The sequence below is a fragment of the Trichoplusia ni genome, chromosome 12 (assembly GCF_003590095.1).
Source record: "Trichoplusia ni isolate ovarian cell line Hi5 chromosome 12, tn1, whole genome shotgun sequence".
In the NCBI taxonomy this organism is placed as follows: domain Eukaryota; kingdom Metazoa; phylum Arthropoda; class Insecta; order Lepidoptera; family Noctuidae; genus Trichoplusia; species Trichoplusia ni.
Window position 1 is genome coordinate 12,953,780 of NC_039489.1, and position 26,523 is coordinate 12,980,302.

The window sequence follows — 26,523 nt, forward strand, 5'->3', positions numbered from 1 at the left end:
CACTAAAGTTATTAGTTCTACCCGTACTAAAACCTGTGGCAACAACGCCTGTATGTACTTATAGAAAATTATGGAAAATAAATGATATCAAAACTTCTCATCTCAGTCATCAAGATCATTTGGTCCAAACATCACGTATATTTTGCATCCTGTGATGTCATTGGACTCAAAAACCTTATAAGTCTAGAATAATGTTTTTAGTAAGAAGCGTGTTCAATCAATCAATATCAAGCCTATCATGAACACTGGTATACAAAACACACAGGATGTGAAATGGCTTCAGTTTTCAGTTGTCTTAAAACCCTTTGCTTATGACGCGGTTCATCAAAATATGTTTTAACTAGCTGTTGCCCGCGACTTCGTCCGCGTGGTTAGAAGATATAAGTTATGATTTATATCTATCCTATTTTTTCCACATTTTCCATTGTATCTTCGCTTCTATTAGTCGCAGCGTGATGGTTTATAGCCTAAAACCTTCCTCGATGAATGATCTTTTGAACACAAAAAGAATTTTTCGATTTGAGCCAGTAGTTCCTGAGATTAGCGCGTTCAAACAAACAAACAATCAAACAAACAAACTCTTCAGCTTTATACATTAGTATTAGTATAGAAGTATAGATTACAACAAGTTTTAAATAACCATTATCATCTCATAATTTTAAATCATCTAATGACACTTCTCAATCTTAAACATGCAGCATAATTGGCACACGTCATAGAACGAGACAAGGAATATACATACTCTCCAAAAAAGAACCCCGTATCTGTGGGAGAAAAATAAACTGTCAAAATACTAAAATGGCGGATATTGTACCTGAATAATATTCCTAACTTATGAAACTCATTAGCCAACATGAACGCCTGTCTTGACTGCTAAGCTAAACTCCAAATCCCTTAAAATTCATAAATAAATCATGCTAACTCTATTAATTCCGTCCCGTTGAACTAAATGGGGTTGGACGGAAACGAATTACATTATTTTGAACCTTAATATATCAAATTATACGCTTGTAAGCTCAGAACAGTGTTAGGAATATTCTGATGATATAATTTGTTACTGTACCTACATATTGCGCATGTTATCACGAAGTTTCACAAAGGCCTGAATATAGTTGCGTTATGGGTCAATTTGTAAAGTCTGATTGAATCGTATAATTGGCAGATATATTTTTTTCGTACTGCTACAGAAGGCTTCTCTGTTCGAGGCTCTCTACCTATCTCTGTTGAGAGCCACGTATTAGTCACCGGACTTGAAGAATCATTCGTAAAATTAAAAATGAACGTTGTTATAGAACCAAGATGGCGTCACGTATATTACAGAGAGCCAGTTACACAATGGCAATGAATTTATGTCAGACCCACTTAAGCTATGTGACAAGTAGGTTTGAGGAAATTCCCCCTTTTTCAACTGACTTAAAAAAGCAGGAGGTTATCAATTCGTCTGTATTTTTATGTCTGTTACCTCATAACTTCGGACTAGACTGGAAAAATAGCTGTCATTTTGGTCCCATTATTAAGTTACAATTTCAGCAGGTTATATTTCTCATATTTACTATTTTAGTAGTTTTTTATTTGAAGTTTGTTCTATATTTTATTTGTTCACAACTATTGATAATGATATGCTATAAATAAAGTATACGCGTTTATTAAACTGCATCATACTTTCATATTTCCATCAAGTTTCAAAAACTTAATTCAAATCGCTTTTTTATGGAAAGGGAAAAATGGGAAAATCACCATAACATTGCAAGTCGAGTGGAAAATAAATTATGGTAAGTGGTTGTTGCAGAAAAAGTTCTCGATAAGGAATATCTAACTTAGTTGAAGTTATACAAACTTCTGACTTCTAAAGAAACTTGGTGTTTGTAAGTTTGTTTCATACAGTATAAGCTCAGTAACTTGAGGAAAAGGCTTCTTGGAAATTTTGTATCTTGAAAGGGAAACCTGAAGTCTGGTTTTGATCTTTTCGCAGTTTTCTAAATACTATTTGTATAGAAAATCATAAAAAAATAAAATATCCTACTAATATTATAAACGCGAAAGTTGTAAGTCGAGGGACAAACATCCATGCATACAACATGCATGGATGTTTGTCCCTCTTTCACGCAAAAACCCCTAATCAGATTTAGACAAAACTTGGTACACAGATAGTGTATAACCAGGAGGTTAACACATAAATAACACGCAGATACAGGACAAATAATAAGCTCATCACACAAACATTTGACTTGAGCGGAAACCGAACCCACGATCTTAGAAATCAGTTAACATTAGACCAACAGGCCAGTAAAGAATGATTTAAAGGATCTACAAAACTCGCTTTAAACCTTTACAACAAACACATGCAGTATGGTTCAATCAGTTTGATATTCGCTACTCTTACACGAGTACAGACCGTTAATAGTAGCTCGCAACATCTCACAACCCTTATTATTCCGCCCGCAACCGCAACAACTTTTAACAAGATAGGAAAGTTGCAAATGTTGTTTTTTGAACAAAGATTGGATTTTAAAAAGGCTGTTATGTATTGTATGTTATAAATAAATTACTTCTACTACTAGTAGATTGGAAAAGGACACGTCTAAGCAGGTCCTATTTTATTGGATAATGTTTGTGGCTACGTCTAAACACTGTAGTAAGTACCTATATTTTTATACTGAATAAGTAGAAACATAGCCCTATTACTAAGGCATGGCTCTGTCTGTCCGTCTGACACCAGGCTGTCATTCATAAATGATAGCTAGACAGTTAACATTTTCACAGATGATGTATTTCTTTTACCGCTGTAACAACAATTAATCAAAATAAAATCGAGGTTAAGTAACTGTTCGTAAAGGTAAAAAAATTAATGGGTGATAATTTTCTTGCAAATCTGTTTTATTTTTGTGTACTTGTACGTAACCCTCAGTTAACGAGTTTGACTCGTTCTGGACTGATATTTTTATCTTAAAACAGATGGAAACAAAATATTAATTTTTCATCATTAATATTCAGCTCACAAATATAGAAAGGGCCGACAAATCTGTGCTGTCTAAACTGCTAAAGGCTATGGTAATCAGTATACATTGTCGCAGTACACATTGGTTTCCGGTCAGCGATCAAAGCCGATTGGACCGGACGTGACGTAACGAGCCAATCGGAAGAGGCCACAGCGCTCAATGGATCGGTCAGAACTGTTATACTGCAGAAGTATACATCTCGAGTTAGTTTCGTGATTTGATTTACAATATCACAGTTTTAATAGTAAATATCGTGATACTGATTCATTATTAAATGATGTAACGGTTTACTCACGCGTATTTATCGCGCATTTAATAATATCACAGTTTCTTTTTAAAAAGGAGATAATATTTTTAATAATTAGTAACTTTGTGTAATTAGTAACTCGTGGAACTTACGGAGTCCGGAATAAGGATTTTTTAATATTGAATAAATAGTTTCAGAGTGGACCTTTTAATTATAAAGTGATGTTTATATATATTATATTCTATAGCGTTTCTGAATAAATGGACTATATAACACTAGAAGAATTTATCAAATCGGACCCGCAGTTCCTGAGATTAGCGCGTCCAAACAAAAACTCCTACATTCCCGAGTTTCATTTTTTTTGAATTCTGAATATGTAGAACCATGGATCACGTCTCGTGTATTTTAAGCTAAGTACCTATTCTATTACAGAAACTCATTTCAGTCAAACCATTTCTAAAACAAAAGTCTTACTCCCTCTCACAAATATTCATGAGAATATGTGCAATAATCAATCAAGTGTAAACAAGATATTTACATAGAGGTGAGGTTCGGGTTCCCAAACTCAGTATTGACCTTAGACCTCCAATCAATCTGACCTTTGTTTGGATATGCAAAGTTCACCCGTTAGCCTTCCAACTGTTTCTATATGTATTTATGTAGATATATCTGGATTCTAGAGCTACATATATCGTATGTATTAACTAGCTTGTATTTTGGTTGCCCGGAGATGCCTCGGGCGTCTATTGTACATGTAGAATGTACATGTAGAAGGTATTGTACAATGTCTGATTGGTAGGTAATTTCTGCCCATATAGGGAAGGATTTAGCATTGACCACCATGCTAGCTAACTGCGGTTTCGCGATTTCAGATGCCTATTTTTGGAAGCCAGGTTTCCTCACGTTGTTTTTCTTTACCGTTTGCTTGTGGGGTTTTTTAATTTTTGTCATGTTTATATAACGTTGATATCCATATTGGAGACACACAAGAATACAAATCAGTCATAGAACCACTACAAAAAAGGCCACTAAGTCACGGTTTTAATGGATAAACTTACAATATACACACTTTTCACCAAGGAAACCAGTGAATTAGGTACGTGAAAATATGATCAGACCAAACAAAGACTAAAAAATAAAAATAAAAATATATTTATTAAAAACATAGTTCACATTACTTAAATACATGTACGAATACAAATGACTCGGATGTAAAACCAGTAAAAATATCTTAATAGTTATAATCATAGGAGTTGAGTTAATCTACACCAAAACATAATAATATACTAGAAGGATGGTCTAAAGACGTAACTAGGTAGTCAATTTTTTTTATATAAGGACTCACATCGAAATTTAAATACCGTAACAATACCTACTATCTAAGCAAACAATTATTTACAAGGTTATGTAGGCAAATTTCATAAAAACAAAACTGATGAATTGACAACAAAAACATTTTCAGCTGAAAATTCTAGGTAAGCCTTTTTCAAAAACAATAAACTCGCACAGGCTTTAATTAAAACCGTCGTAACTTTTTATTTCGAAGACAATGAATTTTTTTTCTACACAGTATAACCCTTAAAACGGGGGTGGTGTCATGTATTTAAAAAAACACAAAGCTTCAGCAATTGACATGCGAAACAAGTTCATAAGCCGAGCTTTTTCCCAACTAAGTTGGAGTTGGTTGCCAGTCTGAAAGGATACAGCTAAGTACCAGTGTTTTATAAGGAGACACGATACCTCTTGTAAGGACTAGTTGTTAGACTAGTTGACAGACCTTCTACCCATAACGCCTATCAAAGATACCTGCCTTCCGAAACCCGGAAAAACTTGTTATGAGAAAGCTTAACTCGCAAAAGAACCTAAATCAAATCTCAAAGATATTTCCATTTCTAAGTATCTGCTGTCTTTTTGTATTTTTTGTTAATCAATAATTATGATCGCTTCACAATTGCTTCGCGTTCGCCAGACACGTGATACAGCAACGGGTCTTTTGCATAAAATGTGTTGCCATTTATTAAGTGCCCCTTTTCCATGCGTGCCATCACATGTTTTATGTTCATAGCATTTTCCTTATGAGAACAAACACATTTAAATGTTTTATGTGGGATATTAAGTATATATTACATTATTAAAGGAATAAGCATCGCCTTTGTTACATGTGGTTTTACAAAAATATGTTTTATTTTTTAACTTTCCCAATGGGAAACGGACTCGCGATTTAGGATTCTATACAAAAACGGCTATCAAAAAATATATTTGAAACTAAAATTGGGCACTCGTCTAATTTACAACCGCAACAGCCGTTGCTTAACACTAGTTATTTATTTCAATAAGTTTTTATTGCATTAGGAGAACATTTTAAGTTTCTATCTATCACGGCTCATGAGGTATGCTTAGGTGACAGTTTTCGTCATGAAACTCTTTGCATTATTATTGGAATTCTGATCACGTATATTTAAAATAAGCTTTATTTAAATTAATTTTAAATATTAAAATTAATTATAATCTAAATTATTCTAGTTTCACGAGTTATTCCAGCTTCAGAATTGCTCACGTACTTCTTTAATATTTCATTGTCTGTCACCCAAACGAGAATAATAAATGATATGGAGAAATTTTGTTTTATTTATCATTTATTTTAAGTAAAGTTTCAATGCGATTTTAAAGTTGATAACGTAAAGCACATTTTGTAACTCCATTAATGTAATGATATTTTCTGTGTTTCGAAACGAAGGTACTTAAAGATTTTGCTGATCGCTCTCCGTTTTTATCAGATTGCCGTCCCATTAGGCAAGAGAGTAAAGGAATAGAGAGTACATCTATGCTTGTGCTGGTTGCGTTTCGCAATTGATGCGATTGAAATCGGTCAGAACTTTTTCTTTTACTATGACGTTATGATGAATAAAAAATGTTGACCTATCCCTATAATTGAAAAGAGACCCGTGCCAGCGATTTGCACTTGCATATCTGCTCTACTATTGTTTTAAGAGGTATGTTATGATGCAGTGCATGCTTCAATAAAAACAACAAAAATAGTACAAAAGCAACAAAATAAACTAAACTATGAATTACATCCAAAAACATTGTTTTAGTAACAGCAGTTGGGAGTCTCTACGCACTGAAGTACACAAAATATGTAGTTGTTTAGTCCCTCAGGCTCCGCCGAAATTAAGATGAAAATACGAGCAAATACATCGCAGGGTATCCTCGGGGGAGAGAGGGGGAGAGAGGGGGAGAGGGGAGAAACAAATTGTAACGGAAGGTTATTGCAACTGATTTAGGAAGGTGTGGTGCGGTCTATGAGTTTGTGCTCTATCTTCTATTGTGTTAAGTTTTTGAAAGGGTTTTCTTGTATAAGTAATTTTTGTGAGATATATGTGCTACATATTATACGTTTTAGTGATGCGTGGAACCTTTCGACACAATTTTTATTTTAGTATGTAGTAGATACATTCAAGTAAGAGAAAAGATTATTATGAAATTAAAAGGTCTGTAATGGTCGTGCTAAAATCTAACGATTTTGTTAATAAATGCTAATTGTAAGATTACATTAAATTAATGAAGCGAACCGTGATACAGGAGAAGATGAATGACACCACTGTTTGAACTTCAAATCCTAGCATGAAAACCTAAAAAGAAAACAATACAAAATTCCAAGTTATTTTCATTCAAACTAAAATGAACAACCTGAATCGTATAAAAATGCGATTTCATTCTCGTTTCGTGTCACTTTTGTTCCATACTAAAGAATTGCTCACTTTCAACCAATATGGTCAGTCATCTATTCTCATGCTGAACCTTTTGTTCCAAGAATACTGTAATACGACGTCTCACCCACATCAATTGATTCAGAATATAAATTGAATCATTTCGGACCTGTAAGATGAATGAGACAGCCCTAACGTCCAATTTGACGTACAGCGTACTTTAGCTCGCAAGTTTCATTCCTGTAATAATAGCCCACAATCTTGGAAAATGTTTGAGTGAACGCGCTAGGGGTGGCATGTAATTAATGTCGGTATAATTCGATTTATAATTTTAGATGATAATTACCAGAGCGGCGGGCTTAAGTTAGTAATATTATTAAGGGTAAAAAGGGACATTATTATTGAGGCTCTTGGGTTTTTCTGTTTGAAGTTTGTCATACCCGTGTAGCGCGAATGCTTCTTGAGCGGCTATGTAAGTTTTAACTGCTTTTTATTAAAAGACAATACGTGTTACTATTCTCCGCATGGAATTCTTTAAAACAAAGAGTAATTAAAAACAAATTAGCTAACTATACAAAATAATCGTCAGAGGTTTATCCTCGTTATTTTAAGGGACATTTTTTTCCAGATGTGACATAAAAGAAACTGTGACATTTTGATATACAAACATAAAGCATTAATTTCTCCTAAATATGACTCAACTTTTCAGGAAAATTCATTATTTAAATACAGAATCGTATTTATTTGAGTTGTTGCGTACAACCCTATTGCTGGCACGGCATTAGAACACCCTTCGCCTCTCGGATTCGCCCGCGTAAATATCATGTTTTATGATTTAACTTTTATCAGAGCCTTTATTGTTTTACTTCACAACACTTTTATAAGTTTCCCGAGTTAATGCGGAGGAGTTACAGGGGATCTTTTGTTATGCTGTACCTGCTTTAAAGGAAAACTGAGGTGTATACTAAAAAAATATACTTTTTTATGTATCGTAATAAAACTGTATTAAATTATTGATTAGGAATTAATTAAATACAACATATAACATATCAAGATATTTGTTGTAAATACTGATGAGGACATGTTTTTTATCAATATCAGTCTCGTGTTTTAATTAACAATAATGCTTAAATAGAAAACAAACCAAACTGAAATCACTCAATCTATCTAGGAGCTGTTATGCCACAGACAGACAAACCGACAAACACGACAAAATTATAATAACCCACCATTTACTTGGGGGGTTGAAAAATTTACAAAATCATCTAATACAAAACGCACAACCCTACCATTCTAACCCTACCGCTTGCAGCAACGGGACAAACATACCGCGTCATAATGAACTGCAGCGAGCGTTACAAGCACAGCTCTATCAGAGTCGGGCAGTAGGCCAAGGGCAGCGGCCCGTTGTCAAAATTATACAATCGATACGCATTCAAGGGTTGAATATTATGCGCTTTTATGTGTGTGTGAGGGGTTTAATTGTGGATTTGTGTGTAGTGTAGGGTTGAATACAATAACATTTTTATGTCATATTGGGAATAGTTAGTTAGTTCCTAATTTTCCTAGTGTAGTGACTTTTATTTATACATACTATTGTGAAACAAAATCGATATCGTATCTCAAATGTCTGTAAGCCACATTTCGTTTCGATAAGCCCGGTGTGTCTATTTTTCGCAGATAAGTAAATCTAAATGCCAGCTTCCAGATTTTAGGCAAAGGCACAAATGTGCCTCCCAAATTGTTAAATTGATAATAATCAGCCTATTGAAGTCCACTGATGGACATAGGAGTCCGCCTATTACCCACCATTACTTACCCCATACAAATTACCGTCAATACAAATATTACAAATGCAACAACAAAACTATAACAAAGTGATATAGTGATATTTGATACTAGCTGTTGCCCGCAACTTCGTCCGCGTGGTTAGAAGATATAAGTTATGATTTATACCTGCTCTGTTTTTCCACATTTTCTATTGTATCTTCGCTCCTATTAGTCGCAGCGTGATGGTTTATATAGCCTAAAACCTTCCTCGATGAATGGTCTATTGAACACAAAAAATATTTTTCAATTTGATCCAGTAGTTCCTGAGATTAGCGCGTTCAAACAAACGAACAAACTCTTCAGTTTTATATATTAGTCTATAGAAGTATAGATAATAGTCCAAGAATAATATCAGAGGCATCGAATTACCAGTTCAAAATAACAGTATAGCTGTCAGGTGTCTATAACTTTGGAACAAAGAACCTCTTTATAAAGTTCTCAAATAAAGTGTTTCTTAAGAGTTTCAGAGGCAGAAGAGGCCTCTCAAATACTCTATCTAACTTTAGTATTAGTAGCGAGATACTGTTGCTAAGAAACTTACATTAAACTAGTTTTGTCATGTTGAGATTGCCTTTCTTAACTTGTTTTGATTTTCTGTTTAATTTATTTATGTGTTCTTAAATATTTATAATGTTTACCAGAGTTCTGTTTCTCACGTTTTCAAGAGCTAATTAGGACTGCAGACTATAGGGCCATATAGTTGGGCAGTCGACGTAAAAGACCGAATAAAGTCGTTGGATAGATTTTTAAAAATACGAAATATTCGTTCTTTTGCGTTTGACAAGTAAACAAAAACGTGTGACGTCACTTATTAATATACTTTTTGCCTTCATGTTACTTTATAAGGCCTCAATGCCTTTTGCCTTTGCATTTTTATGGTTTTAATAAAAAAGGAATACATATCCAATATTTTTTTAGTAATCTACCTGACAGACAGTTTAGATGTTTGTTGTTCAAATACTATTCCCTACAACTATATTTTACTTAATGCCTATACCGTAACTGCTTTCTGTCCGTTTTTGTAGTGTACTCGCCCAGAGAAAACAAGAGTTACGTACCTAAAATTTATAAAACTCACAACTTGAATTAATGTAAGGTGATTTTCATCCACATTGACAAAATTTGTCTCTTAAAACATGACATCCCTAAGGAACTTGACAAAGCAAACAATACGCATACAATCTTGTCTGTAATTCCTCAAAAGCCAACATTTAAATATGAATTCCTACACAATATTTAACTGACTGAATATGAAATGGTTCCAAAGAAGACCTCAGATTTACTCAGATATGTAAATTTAACTAAATGAGCATTCGACGTCGTTTCTTGTGTAACTCGATTCTCGCGGTACCATTAAGACAATATTTCCATTTTAAATCTTTCACCTTATAATAAAAGATACATATCTACATTTGTTTTACAGAAAGACTTTTTGTATTAATTTGCAAAGGCTGATGTGGATGAAGTTGGTTTCAAGACTGCGCTATTTGTCCGTCTGTCATTAGGTCTTATCTCATGCTCCGTGATGGCTGGTCTGTTGTAATTTTCACATATAAAAATCTAGATTAGGCAAGGGTTGTCACGGTCACAAATGTGATGACCCAGTGTTTTTTTTCCTTGAATCTGTTTTCCGTTGAAGCTACTAAAACCTTTAGCAGAAGCAGTTAATGCTGTTATTTAAACTATTTTATTTTCAACTAACTTTAGTGAGGATAAAACTGTAACTTCAGTCGCAAAGCCGGCTAACTAGAGTTTAGCTTAGGTACAAAGTGAACGGGGCACGCGAGCGAACCTAACTAACGTTAACTTTTAGTTTTAACTAGAAAACTAATTGATGTAGGTTTAATGAACAGATATTTGTTCGGTCATAAAGGTGAAATTCCTGTAAAGCGCAGTTTCGTGAAATGGAACGGACTGTTGCTAAAGTCGTGAGGTGGTAATCGTGGTGCTTGGATTTTTTTTCTCTGTTTCATTTTAATGTGAATTGGAAATTGATCGCCCATTTGAAAAATGACTTCTCTACGATGAACACCGTATCAATACCTAAATTCTTTGATACTAATTGTCGAAGATATGAGGATGTCGAATTGAAGATGTATGCAAAGGTCCGTGTTAATTTATTGGTCCAAAATAAAGCTGAGAATTAAAGTAAGTTAGTATGAATGAATATAACATAATGTTATACAACGCCATCTAGTCTCGAACTAAGCAGAGCCTGTTTTATGTGTACTAGACAACTGATTAACATATTTATATATTTCTAAATACATTCATAATAAAGATAAATTACACCCAGACACAGAACAAGTGATTGTGCTCATCACACAAACATTTTTTCTGAGTGCGAATCGAACCTTGGGTATAGCGGTCAGGGTCACTAACACTAGACCAACAGGTCAGTCAAGAGTGATAAAAAACTCTCCACTTCTACTCCGTAGGCTTGTATTATGCATATGTAATAATTGGTTTTAGGCCTGCTCAATTAACCTAAGAGCCATTAAAACCATTTCAAACGGAGTCTAATTTCGTAAAATACGGGAACGATTCTGGCTAGTATTTTCTTTCGATGAGGAAATTGAAAGCTCCTTCTACGCCTACATTCCCTTTTTGTCTCAAGAAATAATCATTTTACACGTGAAAATACAGCCTTTGACGGAAAACATTTCGATAAAATGTTGTAACAAGCGTTTACGTTGAATGCCGGCGGAATATTTATATAAAACAAAAATTGTGTCTTTGGAATATCGGATGTCAATTATTTTGACTCTCATGAAATATGCAAGGGCTTTTGTTGTTTCGTGAATGTCAATCTTATCTGTTTGACTAATGGTCTATACGATGTTGACGGTCAAAAAAAAAATAAATATTCATATTTATTTAATGTTATGTTTTTGTTGTTTTAATAATTGGTTAGTTACGAATAAAAAATATGCTGAAACTATTCGATAGTGTATGCCTACAATATGTAACCGTGAGTTTATTAATGTGATTAATATCTGTACTTGTTGTTTCAAATAAATAAATTCATGTTATTTGAATAGTTTCAAAATTCAATCTTTTCCTTGAGTTCTTTGTACCAAACAGGGACCGGCCGGATACTCATTGAAAGGGTTTTTGAAGGGGTTTTTTTAAGCGCTTCAAGAAAAAACCCTATGACATATGTTACACCTTCGAACGGATTACTGTAACCCTGTTCCGAACAGGTTACCCTTTACTACCCTGTAACACTGTAACAGGGTAACCCACTCCAACCTAAGACAATGTAATATGCACTCTTTATCATAGACATTAGTTTGAAAATAGTATAACCACGAGCGCACGTGACATCTAACCGCCCAGCGGCGCCATTGTTGCATTTACCGAGCGACTTGTAAACATGGAATAAAAATCATTGTGGATATGATCTTACAGTTTAATTTTGCTTGTCGCACTTTTCAAACGTTGTGATATATATTTTTCGTGTCTATACTTGTAGACCAGGGTCGATAATTTTTAAAACCAAAACAAAAAATAGTAGGATGAAACCCATTAGAAAAGGAGGGGAATATTATAAAAATGAAAAGAAAAATAATTTACGGGTGATCTGAGGTCGGGAAGGGGGTGGGAGTGACGTTTGAAGAGTAAAAAAAGGTTTTTATCGATTTCCGGCAAAACTAAAATTCGTATCGAAAAAAGTCAAATGGCAAAGTTCTAAAAGAAAAAGATCTAAAACTTTTGTGTTTACATTTTTTTCACATAACCTCAAAATTTATGTGAAAAATCTAAAAAACCAAGATTGTGGTTTTTTATTTTTATCTTTTACAAAAATTTATTTTTGTAACGAAATTTGGTGAAAACTTACTTTTTTGTGTCCCAAATACGCTGTAATTTATTTGATTAAAAATATTTATTTTTTCACCTTATTTTGAATTAATATAAAAAAAACACTCTAATTTTCAATCGAAAATTCACCCGTCAAATCTTCTCAGAAAATGCAAAAAATGAAAAAAAACTTGTATTCGATTTTTTTTTAAATTATTATAAATAATTTCATCTAAAAAATTTGATCTCATTTTGTGTTCAATAGACCAATAATCGAGGAAGGTTTTAGGCTAGGTATATAAAATTACGCTGCAACTAATAGGAGCGAAGATTTAATGGAAAATGTGGCAAATACGGGGAAAAATATTAATCTTCGAGGGCTTTCGTTCAAAAATTCCTAACTTATATCTTCTAACCACGCGGACGAAGTCGCGGGCAACAGCTAGTTACCTAATACCTATATGACGTTTCGCGCGTAGGTAGTTTGTCCGAGAGGCGCGAGTCGCGGCGCGACGCGTCGGCGATAGAAGAAAATCAGCTGTAGTCTTAGTAAAGCAATGAGGGGCCGCTAGGGTGCAAGTATGCAGCTCAAGTTTAGTGGGTAATTCAGGGTAACACGAATAAAAGCCTTTCGTGAAGGTAACCACTTCAAAGGGTTAAGTTATTGAAGGGGTTAACCCCTTCACGTGGTTACCATAATGAAGGTGTTAACCATTTCGCTGGGTTTCGAGGATGTAACTCGAACAAAAGGTAACACTGCGATATGAGTTACCCCGTGTACGGGTTACCCTGTCAAACGGCTTAACTCTAAAGTGGGGTTGTCCGGTCCCTGGTACCAAATGAAGACATCTCATGCTAAAAATCTCACCTCAAAATGTCTAGACCTATTTTCACCTGCTAAATAGGTCCCTTAAATTTAGAGGCGAAACAGTAATGTTGTTTCACAATAATGTTGAACCCTTTATAATAAGGGCACCAGGTCATTTCCCTAGTGAACACTATTCCCAGAGCTCTCTATTTTAATACAAAAACTTGCTTTGTTTAAGGAAAAGAGCAACAGAATAAACCTAGAATAGAATCGAATTGAAAAAATGAGACGTATTTCAAAAATTGTTTATAGACTTCATATTAAATCGTTGTGATTTAGGAAATCGAACGGTACTTCAAAATCAGTTCAGGTATTTAGGAGGTATATAGTAACAAATATCGCGTACGTCTGTAGGTGACCTGTGAATTAATTAGACTCCCATTTAGGGTTCCGTACCACAAGGGTAAAAATAATGTTACTGAGGTACAATGGTCTGTCCATCTGTCACCAGCCTGAATCTCATAAACCGTGATAGATAATTGAAGTTTTCAGAGATGATGTATTCCTGTTCAAAAATCAAAATAAAAGTGTTTTAGACGTGTAATATTGAAACAAGTAGTATCTAACTATCTTTAAAATTCATTTAAAAGGCACAACTATACGCAATTTTAAATATATTTTGTCGGATTAACACTCAAGCCACGTAAATACGTAAAACTAATATATTATTTGTGAGCTAAGCCGGAGACTTAACAGCGTTAACGAGATTATGGTAAATAAATTATAGCTTATGAAAAGGTTTTTGAAAAATATGTTCAAAGATAAATTAAATAAAGAGGTCGTGTTCTGAGTTTTTAATTTATATATTTCTAAAGAAATTACTCAATATTTTGTAAAGCCAGTCTGTAGTTATGTTTTTGTATAAATAAATAAATATGATAGAAAGTTAGCTTATATATAAACCGTTGTCCAACAATCAATGAAGATTCTTTTGTTTGCTAAAAACCTCTCGGAGTTCAAAAAACAATTACAACAAAAACTCAAAAAGTCGGCTGATAGAAATGAACCAAAAAACAGCTGGACAAAATTGAACATTCAAATCAAATCTATATATATTTTATGAATGCCCCACACCCGTAACCCAAATATTATCGCAAAAGGAATGAAAATCTTTCCAAAACAGCTAACCCTAAAAGGTCGGACCTTTCAATAGCGTGTTATTGTATTTATTGGTAAAGGGTCGTTATGTCCCCAAACACCCGGATTCCGTGGTTGTAGCATTAAATTTAAATTAAACCGCGAAGTCGACACTATCTGGTCACAATTAATACTTAATTTAAATGAATGGTTTTACGCGGTCCCAGGTTTGATTTGTCTTTCAACATTTTTCTTGTCTATTGTGATTTGTTCAGTTTATAAGTATAATAGAAGATAAACTGTGTTCGTAAAATGGTCCTCCTTATCAATTATCAAATTTGAGATGAAATTTATTCAAAACTATATTAATAAAAACCTCCAACATATTCAACTACTTAAATACTTATTCAGTGAATACGTAGAATAATTATAATTATTAAACGAATTATAATAATTACGTTTTTCCTCCTTCGTATGACTGTCTCTCTCCCTAACTTGTGTTAAGCCTCCAATTACCTGTTCAATTTAAGCTAACATTTATGAATAATGCATTTCAGTCAATGTGGCATTTCAATCATTAATTATCAAAAGATACATTAATAGACAAAGACCATCTTCCCTATAAACGTGGTTACAAAAACTTTTAACCTAAAAACTCATATCTATTTTAAGTTCGACCTCCATTGTTAAAACAATTCAGCAAAACCTTACTACCATTTCTAAAACCTATCTGTAACATAGTCAAGGTATTCTGACGTATTTAGACCGATCAATACACTATTTCTGGCTTAGTCTAGACTTTACATTAACTTACTAAAACATTCAAATTGAATTCGAAGTTTTAAATAACTCGAAATCGATATCAGACCTAGTTTGCTTCAGAATATCTTTTCTAGAGACTTTTCTTGAAACTTTATTATTAACTGTTGCCAGCTACTCTGCCCGGTACATATTGAAAATTATCCCACGGGAACATAAAAACCCTAAAATCTAGAACCCTAGCCTAGATGTTAATACAGGTTAAGTATAAACTATCTGTGTTAACAATTTCGACCGAATCCGTTCAGAGGTTTTTGCGTTAAAGAGGAACAAACGTCCAGCTATCCATACATAAAAAAATTCTGCTTATAATATCAGTAGGAGTTTTGACATACGTAGATACGGCAATAAGGATTCGTTAAGTTACGTAAAATTAGATAGAGTTGTGAAATACAAACTCTTTAGAGGTAAAATCAAGTAACGATTGCAGTAGTGGTACTTCTCTAAGTCGAATAATCTAGATATTTAAATTTTTTTTTGTACCTGTTATCCCGTCCGTGAAGCCTAGATTATTCTAGACATTGTTTATTGATTAATCAAACCTACATGCAATGCAATTAACGTATTGAACATTGTGCTAGTATAACAAAGGAGAGAGTGATTAGATTGTCGATGTGCCCTGATTGCTTGGGATTGAGTGACGTCATCAGTTTGGTAAATGGATTTAGATAGTTAAGACAATTATGAGAAATATTCTAATAGAACCTACAAGGATAAACTGATTAATAGGTTCTGGAAATAAATGAAATTATGTTTTTAGCAATTTATTCACTGAATTTAACAAAATTTTCCGAAATGAGAGAGGAATTGAAAAGTCACCAAGAACCCCGAAGAGGTGTCAAAATGTCTACTACAGAGTAAAGTTGATTGAAAAAAGCCGAAAATCCTTCTTAACTTTTCATATTCACAGTATTCTTCAAAACCTTAAATAAAACTGTGATATCAACACAGAAAAAAGTATAGATTTACTAAATCTAAAAACCCACGTTTTAAAATGTCACTCCATTCAAATTTTATCAAAATCAGTCCAGTCGTTTTTGTATTTGTAAATTGCATTTTCATCGGGTTTGAAGCTACCCTGAAAATTCCAGCCCGCTAGCTTATCGGGAAGTGCCTCAAAATTGAGTAACAAAAATTCAGCCCGAACGACAAACAATCGAACAAGAAAAGTAAGTGTATAAAAACGTGGGAAAAAGAAATCTGAGTGTAGAAAAACTTGGGAGAATACAAGGCAATAATAGGGATGATGACTGGGTATAAAAAGAAAAGATCTCATTAGTCCCTCAGTTAGATAATTGAAAAGTATAAGACACGTATTTTTTCCTTTTTCAGAAAAACTAGAATTGACAAAGATTAATTGCTTTAAAGTTAAGGAGAGGGGGCTTGTGACGTAACGATAGAGTAAAATTTATACTCAATCGTGACGTCACGCGTAAGTTTCATTCACTGTAATTTGGTCACTTTATGTTTGCGGGACAAACTAAAAAATACGTATCCATTATTATACAAAAAACTACAAGACGGATACTGCAATTAAATTTGTCGTCATCCCTATTGAAATGAAACGGAACAGCACATCCAAAACGGTGACTAATTAATACATAACAAATTACATAATCCAGAACAGGCTTTATCAACGCAGCATCATTAACAACACGTTAAAACAAAGCCATCATAACTACTTATCTTCGTTAAATTTAACTGTCCCATCAAGTCGGTAATTATTCACAGTTAAAGTTAACCATGGCGTGTCGGGTCGCTAGTAACGGACGGCTCTCATGCAATTTATATAACACGGTCAAATATTAATGTTGACACTAATGAAATATGGCGGCATGGTACTTTTTGTGACGACATATGTTGGAATTTTTCGTGTTTTATGTAATCCACGTTAATAATATTAATCCTCACTAATACTCATCGTCATTAAAGGGTTCCAATTGGGGGTTGATCCGTTTAAAACGGTATGTATGAGGCTGAATCAAGTATGACTGGAATCCATCATTTTAAATATCGTCAGCATCACCAGCAAAACGTTTTCCTGAATATTTTCAAGCCGGCTTTAATTCTACCCGAATGCAGCTAAGTACCTGTGAGTAACAAGGAGGGCTGCCCATCTGATCTCTTCAATAAATTTGTCTGGGCAACATGATGAAGGCTCATCAGTAGGACTAGTTTTTTCGCTCTTGACTATCCATGACAACTGTCAAAGATACATACAGCCGGTAATCATATCTTAAGTCTCTTTCTAAACACGGAGGAACTCGATGTACCATAGGTGGTCACCGATCCAATAACCGTATGAAGCATAGCTTAACTTGTGATCGATCAACTTGTGCAATTGTAGCTTAACCATGAGCTCCTCTGTATCAATTATTCAAACAAATGAGTTACAGTGAATATTCCGTTGCTTTTGTATATCCTTACTGGTTCTTTAATATTCTGACCATCATTGTGAACTTCATTTGCTTAAGATGTTATCAGTTTGTTTTTCTTTACAGGTATGTAACCGATAGACCGAATAATATGGGTAAGTGTTTGTATCAGTCTATCTATTCTATCGCGACATGTACCAAAATCTTTTCAAATTCAAGTGCGTATAAGGAATTAATGATCATTTTAAAAAAACGATGGTCGATTTTTCAAAAATGACTTCCCTGTCTCAAACCCTGAATGGAATAGCAAAACATAATTTACAAAACAATATTTACCTAAAGACTCAATTAAGATACATTTTATATTAAAGAATGTCCAAATTATCATCGCGTTTAATATTACAGAGTTACATGGTACAAGAGGTACAGAAGGTACATCTGTGACATGATGAGACGGATAGTGGAGTCCTACACCACCACGGTAAATACCTCGCCAATGAGTAATGTAGTAGACGACCAGCCAGCCCGGTTCGATCCCCAAAATACTTGTGCCCCAAAATAACTGTGATCTGCCACTGAGGTTATAAGTCTTAATGCACGTCATTGAAGTAGCCGAGCACGGAAAGCCATGTGGTTGAGGTCACCACGCCAAATCCAACACGCTCGACGTGTCGTGTGTTCAATCCCCGGGTGGGACATTTCTGATTCTGGGTGCCTTTGTGCGTTTAACTTAAATGCTTATGGAACCTATCGCGGTATCGTGGGGATACGAGGATTAATTCTACGTGTCAGAATCATTCTAACAAAATAATAATGGTCATAATCCCTCGGAAAAACCCAGCCCTAAAAACCTTATTCAAATACGAACCGGATAAACAAACCCCTAAGCCTTATAAGTTAATTACGCCAAAATGATTATTTCATTTCTTTTACCTCATAAGAGGGAAAACCATATTATTTCCTCTGTACGACTCACTCGTAATTTCCCGACGCTTTCCCACGGCTTTTTATTACCTTTCCAAGATATATTATCACTATTAACTGGTTCACATAAAGCCTCCTAATAGGGCAGCTAAGTAATAGCTGTTTTTGTTCACACTGATAAGAAGGACCTTAGTATAGTGTTAATATGTTTGCCTTTAGTTTTGGTATGTCTTCATATGTGTCTATAGCTTTCAATAGGTAACAAACTAGATTCGCTTTTAAACCATTATAATGTACAGAGAAAAAGATTTTTCAAGTAAAAATGTTTTTGTTCATAAAATATATGTTTTTTTACCTTAATGGCTAATGGCTTTAATAGCTTTTCATATAAACTCTGCCTCATTAAAAAAAACTCCTTTAATTTACGCTTAAATCCTTTAATTTAAAGTTGAATGCGGGTACAGCTTAAAGCTTAATAATGAATTGTCTTTTAACTAAGACCCGTTGACGAAGTGCTACGCAGAAGCTACAAAGAACGTAGCGCGTAGCCGCGTAGCAGCGTAGTAGCTACAATAACCCTTAAATATAGCAATTGTGGAAAAAGGTCCAACAGTACAATTGTACGTTGAATATAATTTTCTCGACCCAACGTTGAGATTTTCGTGTATTTTTTGTTAAGGCAGCAACCCTACTTGTTGATTAGGCGCGCAACAGTTTTATTTCGATAGTCCTTTGTTTGAGAAAAGGGATATCATCCACTCCGACGCGTTTATCACAATATTCGTGCGCAGTGTTTTGTTTAAGACTTTCTTTGTTTATTACACAATAGAACAAAGAAAACGGGAGAAACCGCGAGGCTTATTTAATACCGCGAAAACCTATATATAAAACTTATAATATGAAAAGATTTTTTTTTTCTAATAGAATAAAAATAAATTATATTTTTTTTTTGTTAAAGAAAAATAAAATACAAAATAATAATTTTAAAATAAAAATAATTAAACTTACCTTTGAGAATCGGTGACCTGAACTCGCACGGACCGCTACGGCTCACAGTATATTTTTCAAAACAATCAAAGACAAAAAATATGTTTTTGAGTAAGTTATTTGCCGAACGCGCGTCCGTGCCTGCGGGCGGTCGGAGCGATACTGCGAAGATAGACCACACTCGCTAGTACCTTTACCTGTTACATGCTAGGGCTGTTCCGAGGGTGGAAAATATCGGCACTGTTATTTTTGTATAGCTGTTACATAATATTTTCTCTGAATAATATAACAGGTCGGGAAAGGTGAAAATGAAGTTTGAATTGAATTAATTATAAGTAAAAGTCTGCGAATTAGATTGGATCACGATGTGTAGTGTTATAAGTAGTTTTCATCAATAATTCTGAGTCTCATGTATTTGTTTTCTGATATATAACAGTTTTCATGCTCAAACAAAAAACTCTTATGTATCATTTTGAAGTTCACAGTCTGTCATTATGGCACATAACTCATATATCATGACAAATAATCATACTGAAATGTATCTAAATAATTTCAAAATGTTCATGAATATTTTATTTTAATAGGTAACGCCTAATAATTAGTTAACAAAAAACATTGTAACTGTTTCATTAAATTCTCGATACCATAATTGTACGCCCTGGCCATATTTTTATTCCGTTCACGTCACATTTTCCCACCCTATAATTATAACTCAACCTATTCCTATCCCTTTTACACACGCCGTAACAAGCGAAAGCTTTTATGAGTGGGACAGAGATAGATATAGTTTGTTAATGTCGTCGTCAACTATGAAGCGTGAGTCAGGTCTTGCTAGGGCTGTCACGCCTGGATTTCCTTCACCACGTTCGTTTGGTTTGTAAATTATATTAAAGTTTTGCCGGTAAAGTATCGTGGATTGAATTAAATATGCTTTTATCTAGTAACCTTGGGGATTTAGCTATTCCTGGAAGTTTCGTTTTTCGTGAAAACGCCTCTTTATTTCGTGCCTGAAATATATGGAGCTTGCTGAAATATATATTAGAATTACTACATTTTTACGAGAAACAATAATATGAGTGGGTAATTTTACTTTCAGGATAATGTGTTCTTTGTAACTATTGTTTCAGCTTTTGTTATTTCAAGCGCAAAGCTCAGCAGCCTTTTGTGGCACTGTTTGCTTTACTCAGGTAATGTGCTATTTTGGGCACTTTATAACTATACTTCTTACCTCACATGATAATTTATTTTCTCAACTTACTATGAATTTTTTAATTACTTATTCACCATCATCCTTAACCACAATATAACGGATATATCGCAACTTAATAGAGGTCGTACAAAAATACCCTAATAACCTCCATTGAGCTATACCGAAAGTCCAAAAAGGAAGCACATGTAATGATTCCTCTTGAATGAACGAATGAATGAAGTGTTAACCCTACTCAATGCGAGACACGTGTCGAAATAACAAGGGGAGAAAGAGAGGGGGATATTCCCCTTTCTTGTTACGTGAGATTAGTTAATTAGCAGCTTTTGCTAAAGAAATACAGAAGCTGATTGTGTTTGATATTTTTTACAACCTAGTTATGTAGCGTTGCGTTCGCATTGCTAATTAATTGCTGGATTTTTGTTTTTTTTTTATTTTTGTTGGAATGGGTAATGCTGGTTTGGTTGACCGTGATGTTATGCTTTTATGTTATGAGCAATCAACGGTCACAGTAACATAAATTTCTGTTTGACTAATTTGAAGGTAAAACTAAATTAGGCTTGACTTCGGTATTGTTTCTTAATCTTTAACTAATGATGTGGTAACCAATGAATATAATTATTATTCTTCCTGTAGCTGTGTTACTGTTGAGACGTGTCTTTCTATATGAAAAATGCTCAATATTTCATCATAAGAGCACAAAATATATGACATAATTTTTTTTTATTGAGCATTCAATTATTGCCGATTTAGTCTAAAAACTAATTTAAACATCTATTGATGTTTATTTATTTTAAAAACAAAATTAAGTGATTATTTGATAGATGCGGAACAAAAATTTATATATATTGATAGATAATCATAATAAAGCTTGCACATGTGTTTTCATCCATACATGTTGTATAAAATAGAACCCATTTCAATTACTGTATCCCAGAATCATTCTCTTTTGCTCTTTACTGTAGCGCCCACGCATTACTTCAGGAACAAACTGCACTTCCCACATGCTATTCCTACCATTCTGGTTTTAATAAAAACTGAATAATCCCGCCTTTTATACCATCCTACGTTCTCTGTAAGTGATTTAGAAGCATGTTGTGAAAGTACCTTTTGTGATATTAAGATGATTGTTCAAATGAGGAACAGGTGTGGTACGGGATGAAGAATTGAGGACAGGTATCGGGAAAGTCTATGTGAAACTACCGAAAACTTACGTAATTTACTATAATGATTTCATTTTTTAAGATATTACTTTTTCCTTTTTTTTAATTTAGTCTTTGTACGGGATTTTCAAACACAAACATTCAAGAATCATGTATTTTAAGAGTGCCATTGTATTAAATGTAATTGACAAATGTTTCAAAGGAATCTTGATCACCTTTCGGAATAAATAATTCCGAAGAATTACTTGTTTGTTATCTTCATATGCAGCACAGTTTTACAGTATAGGCCATGCTCATTTGTTTATGTCATTAATAAGTTTTTACAACGGCCACAACTAGTCCATTACAATTTATTACTCAAAAACATATAGGTAAGGCATGCGTTTTATCGACGGCAATTCAGAAAATAATAAACTTTTCAGTGCATTCATTCATAAACCTGTAAAATATAAGGATACCGATGTACTGGCATTCTTTCCTTACTCCTTAAATATTGTTTTCTATCACGCATTATCCATTTGTAAAGAATCTCTGTCTAGAGCACGCGACGTCGCGTGGTTTGCTATGAATGTGGAAATGAAAAAAAAAACAAAAGCTTGTCTAAAAAATAGAGCAATCTTCGAATTCTCGTAAGAAAGGGAAGGGAAAAATGTTAGGAGGGAAATTTACCATGGTAAAAGATCATAAATTAGTATTTAGAGGAAGATTTTTCTACATTGACTATTAATTAAATAAACAAATATCAATTGCGAAGATAGTTTTGAAAGGTGGGTTTTGGTTATGTCTGAAATCGGCAATTAGTCAGCGAGATGGCCAATGTTAAAAAATATATTACATTACAGTATAATCAGTTTTATTTCTATATAATGAAGTTTCATTAAACTGGAATAAATGCTGTACGTATTGTTCTGAAAGGTCGTGCTCAAATACTGAACAAGCGATTTTATCTGTGAACATTATCTATGTGGGTTGTACTGTTTACTGTAGGTTTTGTGTGTGGGTGGATTGTATCAAAATGATTTCGGTAAGTTTTTATTTTCTAGTTATTGCAACAACTGTAAAATAGATACATTGGAACACGCCTTGACACCAAGATTACTGATCTTCATAATGGCAAGGCAACGACGAAAAAGAAAATTACTTACCACATTAGCATCTGACTGAAATGGCATATATTTTTAGTACGGTACTTATAAGTTCTGAATAGATAGGATAAGTCCAGAATTTTATAATTTAATACAGAGCCTCACAAAGCTATTTACACAGTAAAAAATGTTTAAATCTGAAACAGTAACAGTTATAACAGTCTTACAATAAGAGCTAATAGTAGACAACTAGACAGCCTGGTTTGTTCATTTTCAGTTTAATGAAAGCCTACAGTACGGTGGTGAACGTTTACAGGCTTAGACTAGATGAAAACTTACGACTCTGTTCCTGTTCTGTTCCATAATAAAATAGCATTAGAGTTTGTTTTAATTTCACTTCTGAATGAGATGATTGTTTGTTTGTCTTCAAAATGGGAAATGTAACACAGGAATAAGTTGAAAGTTGTCCTTGATTTAGTGGGACAGTCTAACTTGTTTGCTACATTTTAAGGTCTTATTATCAACCTACGTGTAACAGTACGTGTACGGTGTATTTTACTTCTAATCTATGTTTTATGAAACCGGGTAAAAATCTAGGTGCCGTTATGCATTGGATAAGCTGTTAATGATACCCCTTGCGACATAAGGATTTATTTATTTATTTGGATTTTCAACAAGAAAAACACAATACAGGCATATTTACAACTATAGCATGAAACAATATTGTATGCTTTCTTATTTATAGATTAAACGGCTTAGCGAGGAAGACTTTAAAAAAATAAAACTCTAAATTTTTAACATATCTGTTGGGAACGATAATTTGTAAGACAGATCATTGTTTATAATAAATCCTTGCTATCATTAATCATTCCACCCTTACAAAGAGTTTCCCTGCAGTAAAGGTCAAAATCCATTATTTAGTTTACATAAAACAAGTTAATTATCTCGAAGGCGAAGCAACTTTCAAACTTTGTTAAACAAGGGAACGTCGATAAGCTTTTAAACTGTTAAGAACAATGTTTTTAACAACTTAAATATGAAATATACTAGATAAACAAGAAGTACGTAGAATTACTCTCATTATGATTTTTAAAATAAAAACAAATTTGCAATAATTTGGTCATCTATCAAATGCAATACGATACTTATTGTTACCATTTTTAATATATTTTTGTTATTGTAGTGGCATCAATAAAACCAGTTTTCATCATTGTAAATTTCAAGTGCCTAGCTATCACAGCTCATTACATACAGCCAAGTTTCAGACGGACAAACAGACGCACGAGCCTTAGTGGGTACCGTTTTTACCCTTTCGGGATGGAACCCTTAAAAATTACAACATAATTTACCCGTTATATAAGTATGATTATAAGACTACCTTTCTGTGATAGGTAGGTGACCTTAGGTAATTGAAATATTGTGATTTTAGAAAATTGTTTCCTTACTATTATAACTCTCATTTTTATAACCTACGTCCGTCGTATGGTGTTCTAGATTGATTGTAATCCTTCCCAGTTATTCAATCCAAATACTATTTAATATTTGTAGCATATAAAAACCTATGCAGCGAACTGCTGAGGGAACGGGACGACAGTGAAGTAGAAGTGAAGAAAATTATAGATAAAAACACTAGTCTAAAAAACGAATTATCAGATCTGCACATATCCCATTCTGAAGTCCTTGAAGAACATCAGAACCTGCGTCAATTGGTTGCAGAGTTTCAGCGGTGTATGGACACACACGAGCAAGCCTTGAAACGTACTGCCGAACTAGAACTTGAGTTGAGTGTGGCCCATAAGTCCCTCGCCTCAATGGAGCTGGCCAAGTTTCAGGAACAATCCACTACCACCTGTAGTCTTTTTGATGAGTTAGTTGATAGTGGCTCCACGCTTATTTGTAATGAGAACCCTGTAAACACTGTAACTATTGACTTGACAGGAGATGTGTCCTTAACTGAATATACTACATTTAAGAGCCATAATAAGATTAAAAAGTATATCAAACTAAATAAAATTATAAAGAAACACAGGAAATCACTGCATCATTTAAGTATTAGTAAAAACAATAATATTAATCTTAGGAAAAAGCATGTAATTTTAAATTCACAGATACAGGCCTTAAATAGGCAACTAGATCAAAGTAGGATTATGTATGATCAAGAGACAGCTATCCTCCAGGAACAGCTTGAGTCTAGGGAATGCACTCTGCAAGATATATTCCATAAATATGAAGCGTCACAAAAAGAACTGAGTGAACGCATGGTGGAGGCCGGTGAGTTGGTTGACTTGGTCAGGTACAATGCGGAAAGATATGAGTCCCTGACCAACAATCTGTGTTGTGCTTGCTCCTGCTCACCCCCCACGGCCTCTGTCAAACCTCAGAGTGCAGAACCTGTACCGGTGCTCACTAAACCAGCTTTAAAAAAGGTTAGCTTGCAAAAAATAAAAAAAGATAAAATTATAAGGACACATATCTTTTCAGATAAATTAGGTCAAGGATTAGGTAGTATCATTTGTTCCTGTTCCCAGCAGAGTGTACTGAATACCTGTTTACCCGGTGCCAGTTTTAGCAAAATTTCAAGACAAATTGCTTTGTCTAAGTTTAATGCAGGTTCCACTGGTATTTTATTATTTGGGGATGGCCTGGCTGTCAGTAGAGCAAATATTATTGATTGTATGGATTCAATGTTACAAATTTGTGAAAAGAATAAATGTAAATTTATTTTCTGTGCTCTGCCCTACTCTAATTCATTAACTTATGAGCAGAATATGCATATATACAATTTAAATTTATTAATCTATAATATTACTTGTTATAACCAAAATTCAATTATGTACTTTGATATGAATAAATTTTGTAGGTCATTTAAAGTGACCCAGTACAGTATGTATTTGTCAAGTGCATGTAAGCGACGAATTGCTAAATTATTAGCATATAATATACCAGATTCAGGTACTTATGTACCGAAGGTTTTTGATAATGTTAGTAATAGTACTAACAATTTATATACATCTAGCTGTTTAAACAGCAAGGCGGGACAACGGAGAGGCTGCATGGATTGAATGTTATTCATCAAAACATGCAAGGCCTCTCCGGCAAAGAATTAGAATTAAGTTTATTTATTGAAAATCACGATGTTCAGGTGTTATGTTTAACTGAACACTGGTTAAGAGACTTTCAGGTGGCGGTATTTAATAGCGTCCATTATTCCATACAGAGTGCGTTTGTAAGAAAGAGTGCTATTCGCGGAGGGTCACTGATTATTGTTTCAAACGAAATTAAATGTAAAGAACGTCCTGACATTGTCAACCTTTCTGTCGAACGCTCTATTGAACTGTCCTGTGTAGAACTAGAGCAATACATTATTATTTGTGTGTACAGACCCCCTTCAAGTGATTTTAATTTATTTGAATCTGTTATGGAAGATTCAC

General features: G+C 33.9%; 1 protein-coding gene across 1 annotated transcript in view; it reads right to left on the reverse strand.

Annotated features, from left to right (window-relative positions):
* Positions 1-19,805, reverse strand: part of LOC113499324 (IDLSRF-like peptide) — an 83,880-nt gene extending 64,075 nt beyond the window's left edge. The window contains exon 1 of the mRNA XM_026879752.1: positions 19,659-19,805. The gene's annotated coding sequence lies outside the window, so the exon portion shown is untranslated. The remainder of the gene's footprint in view (positions 1-19,658) is intronic.
* Positions 19,806-26,523: the final 6,718 nt, after the last annotated feature.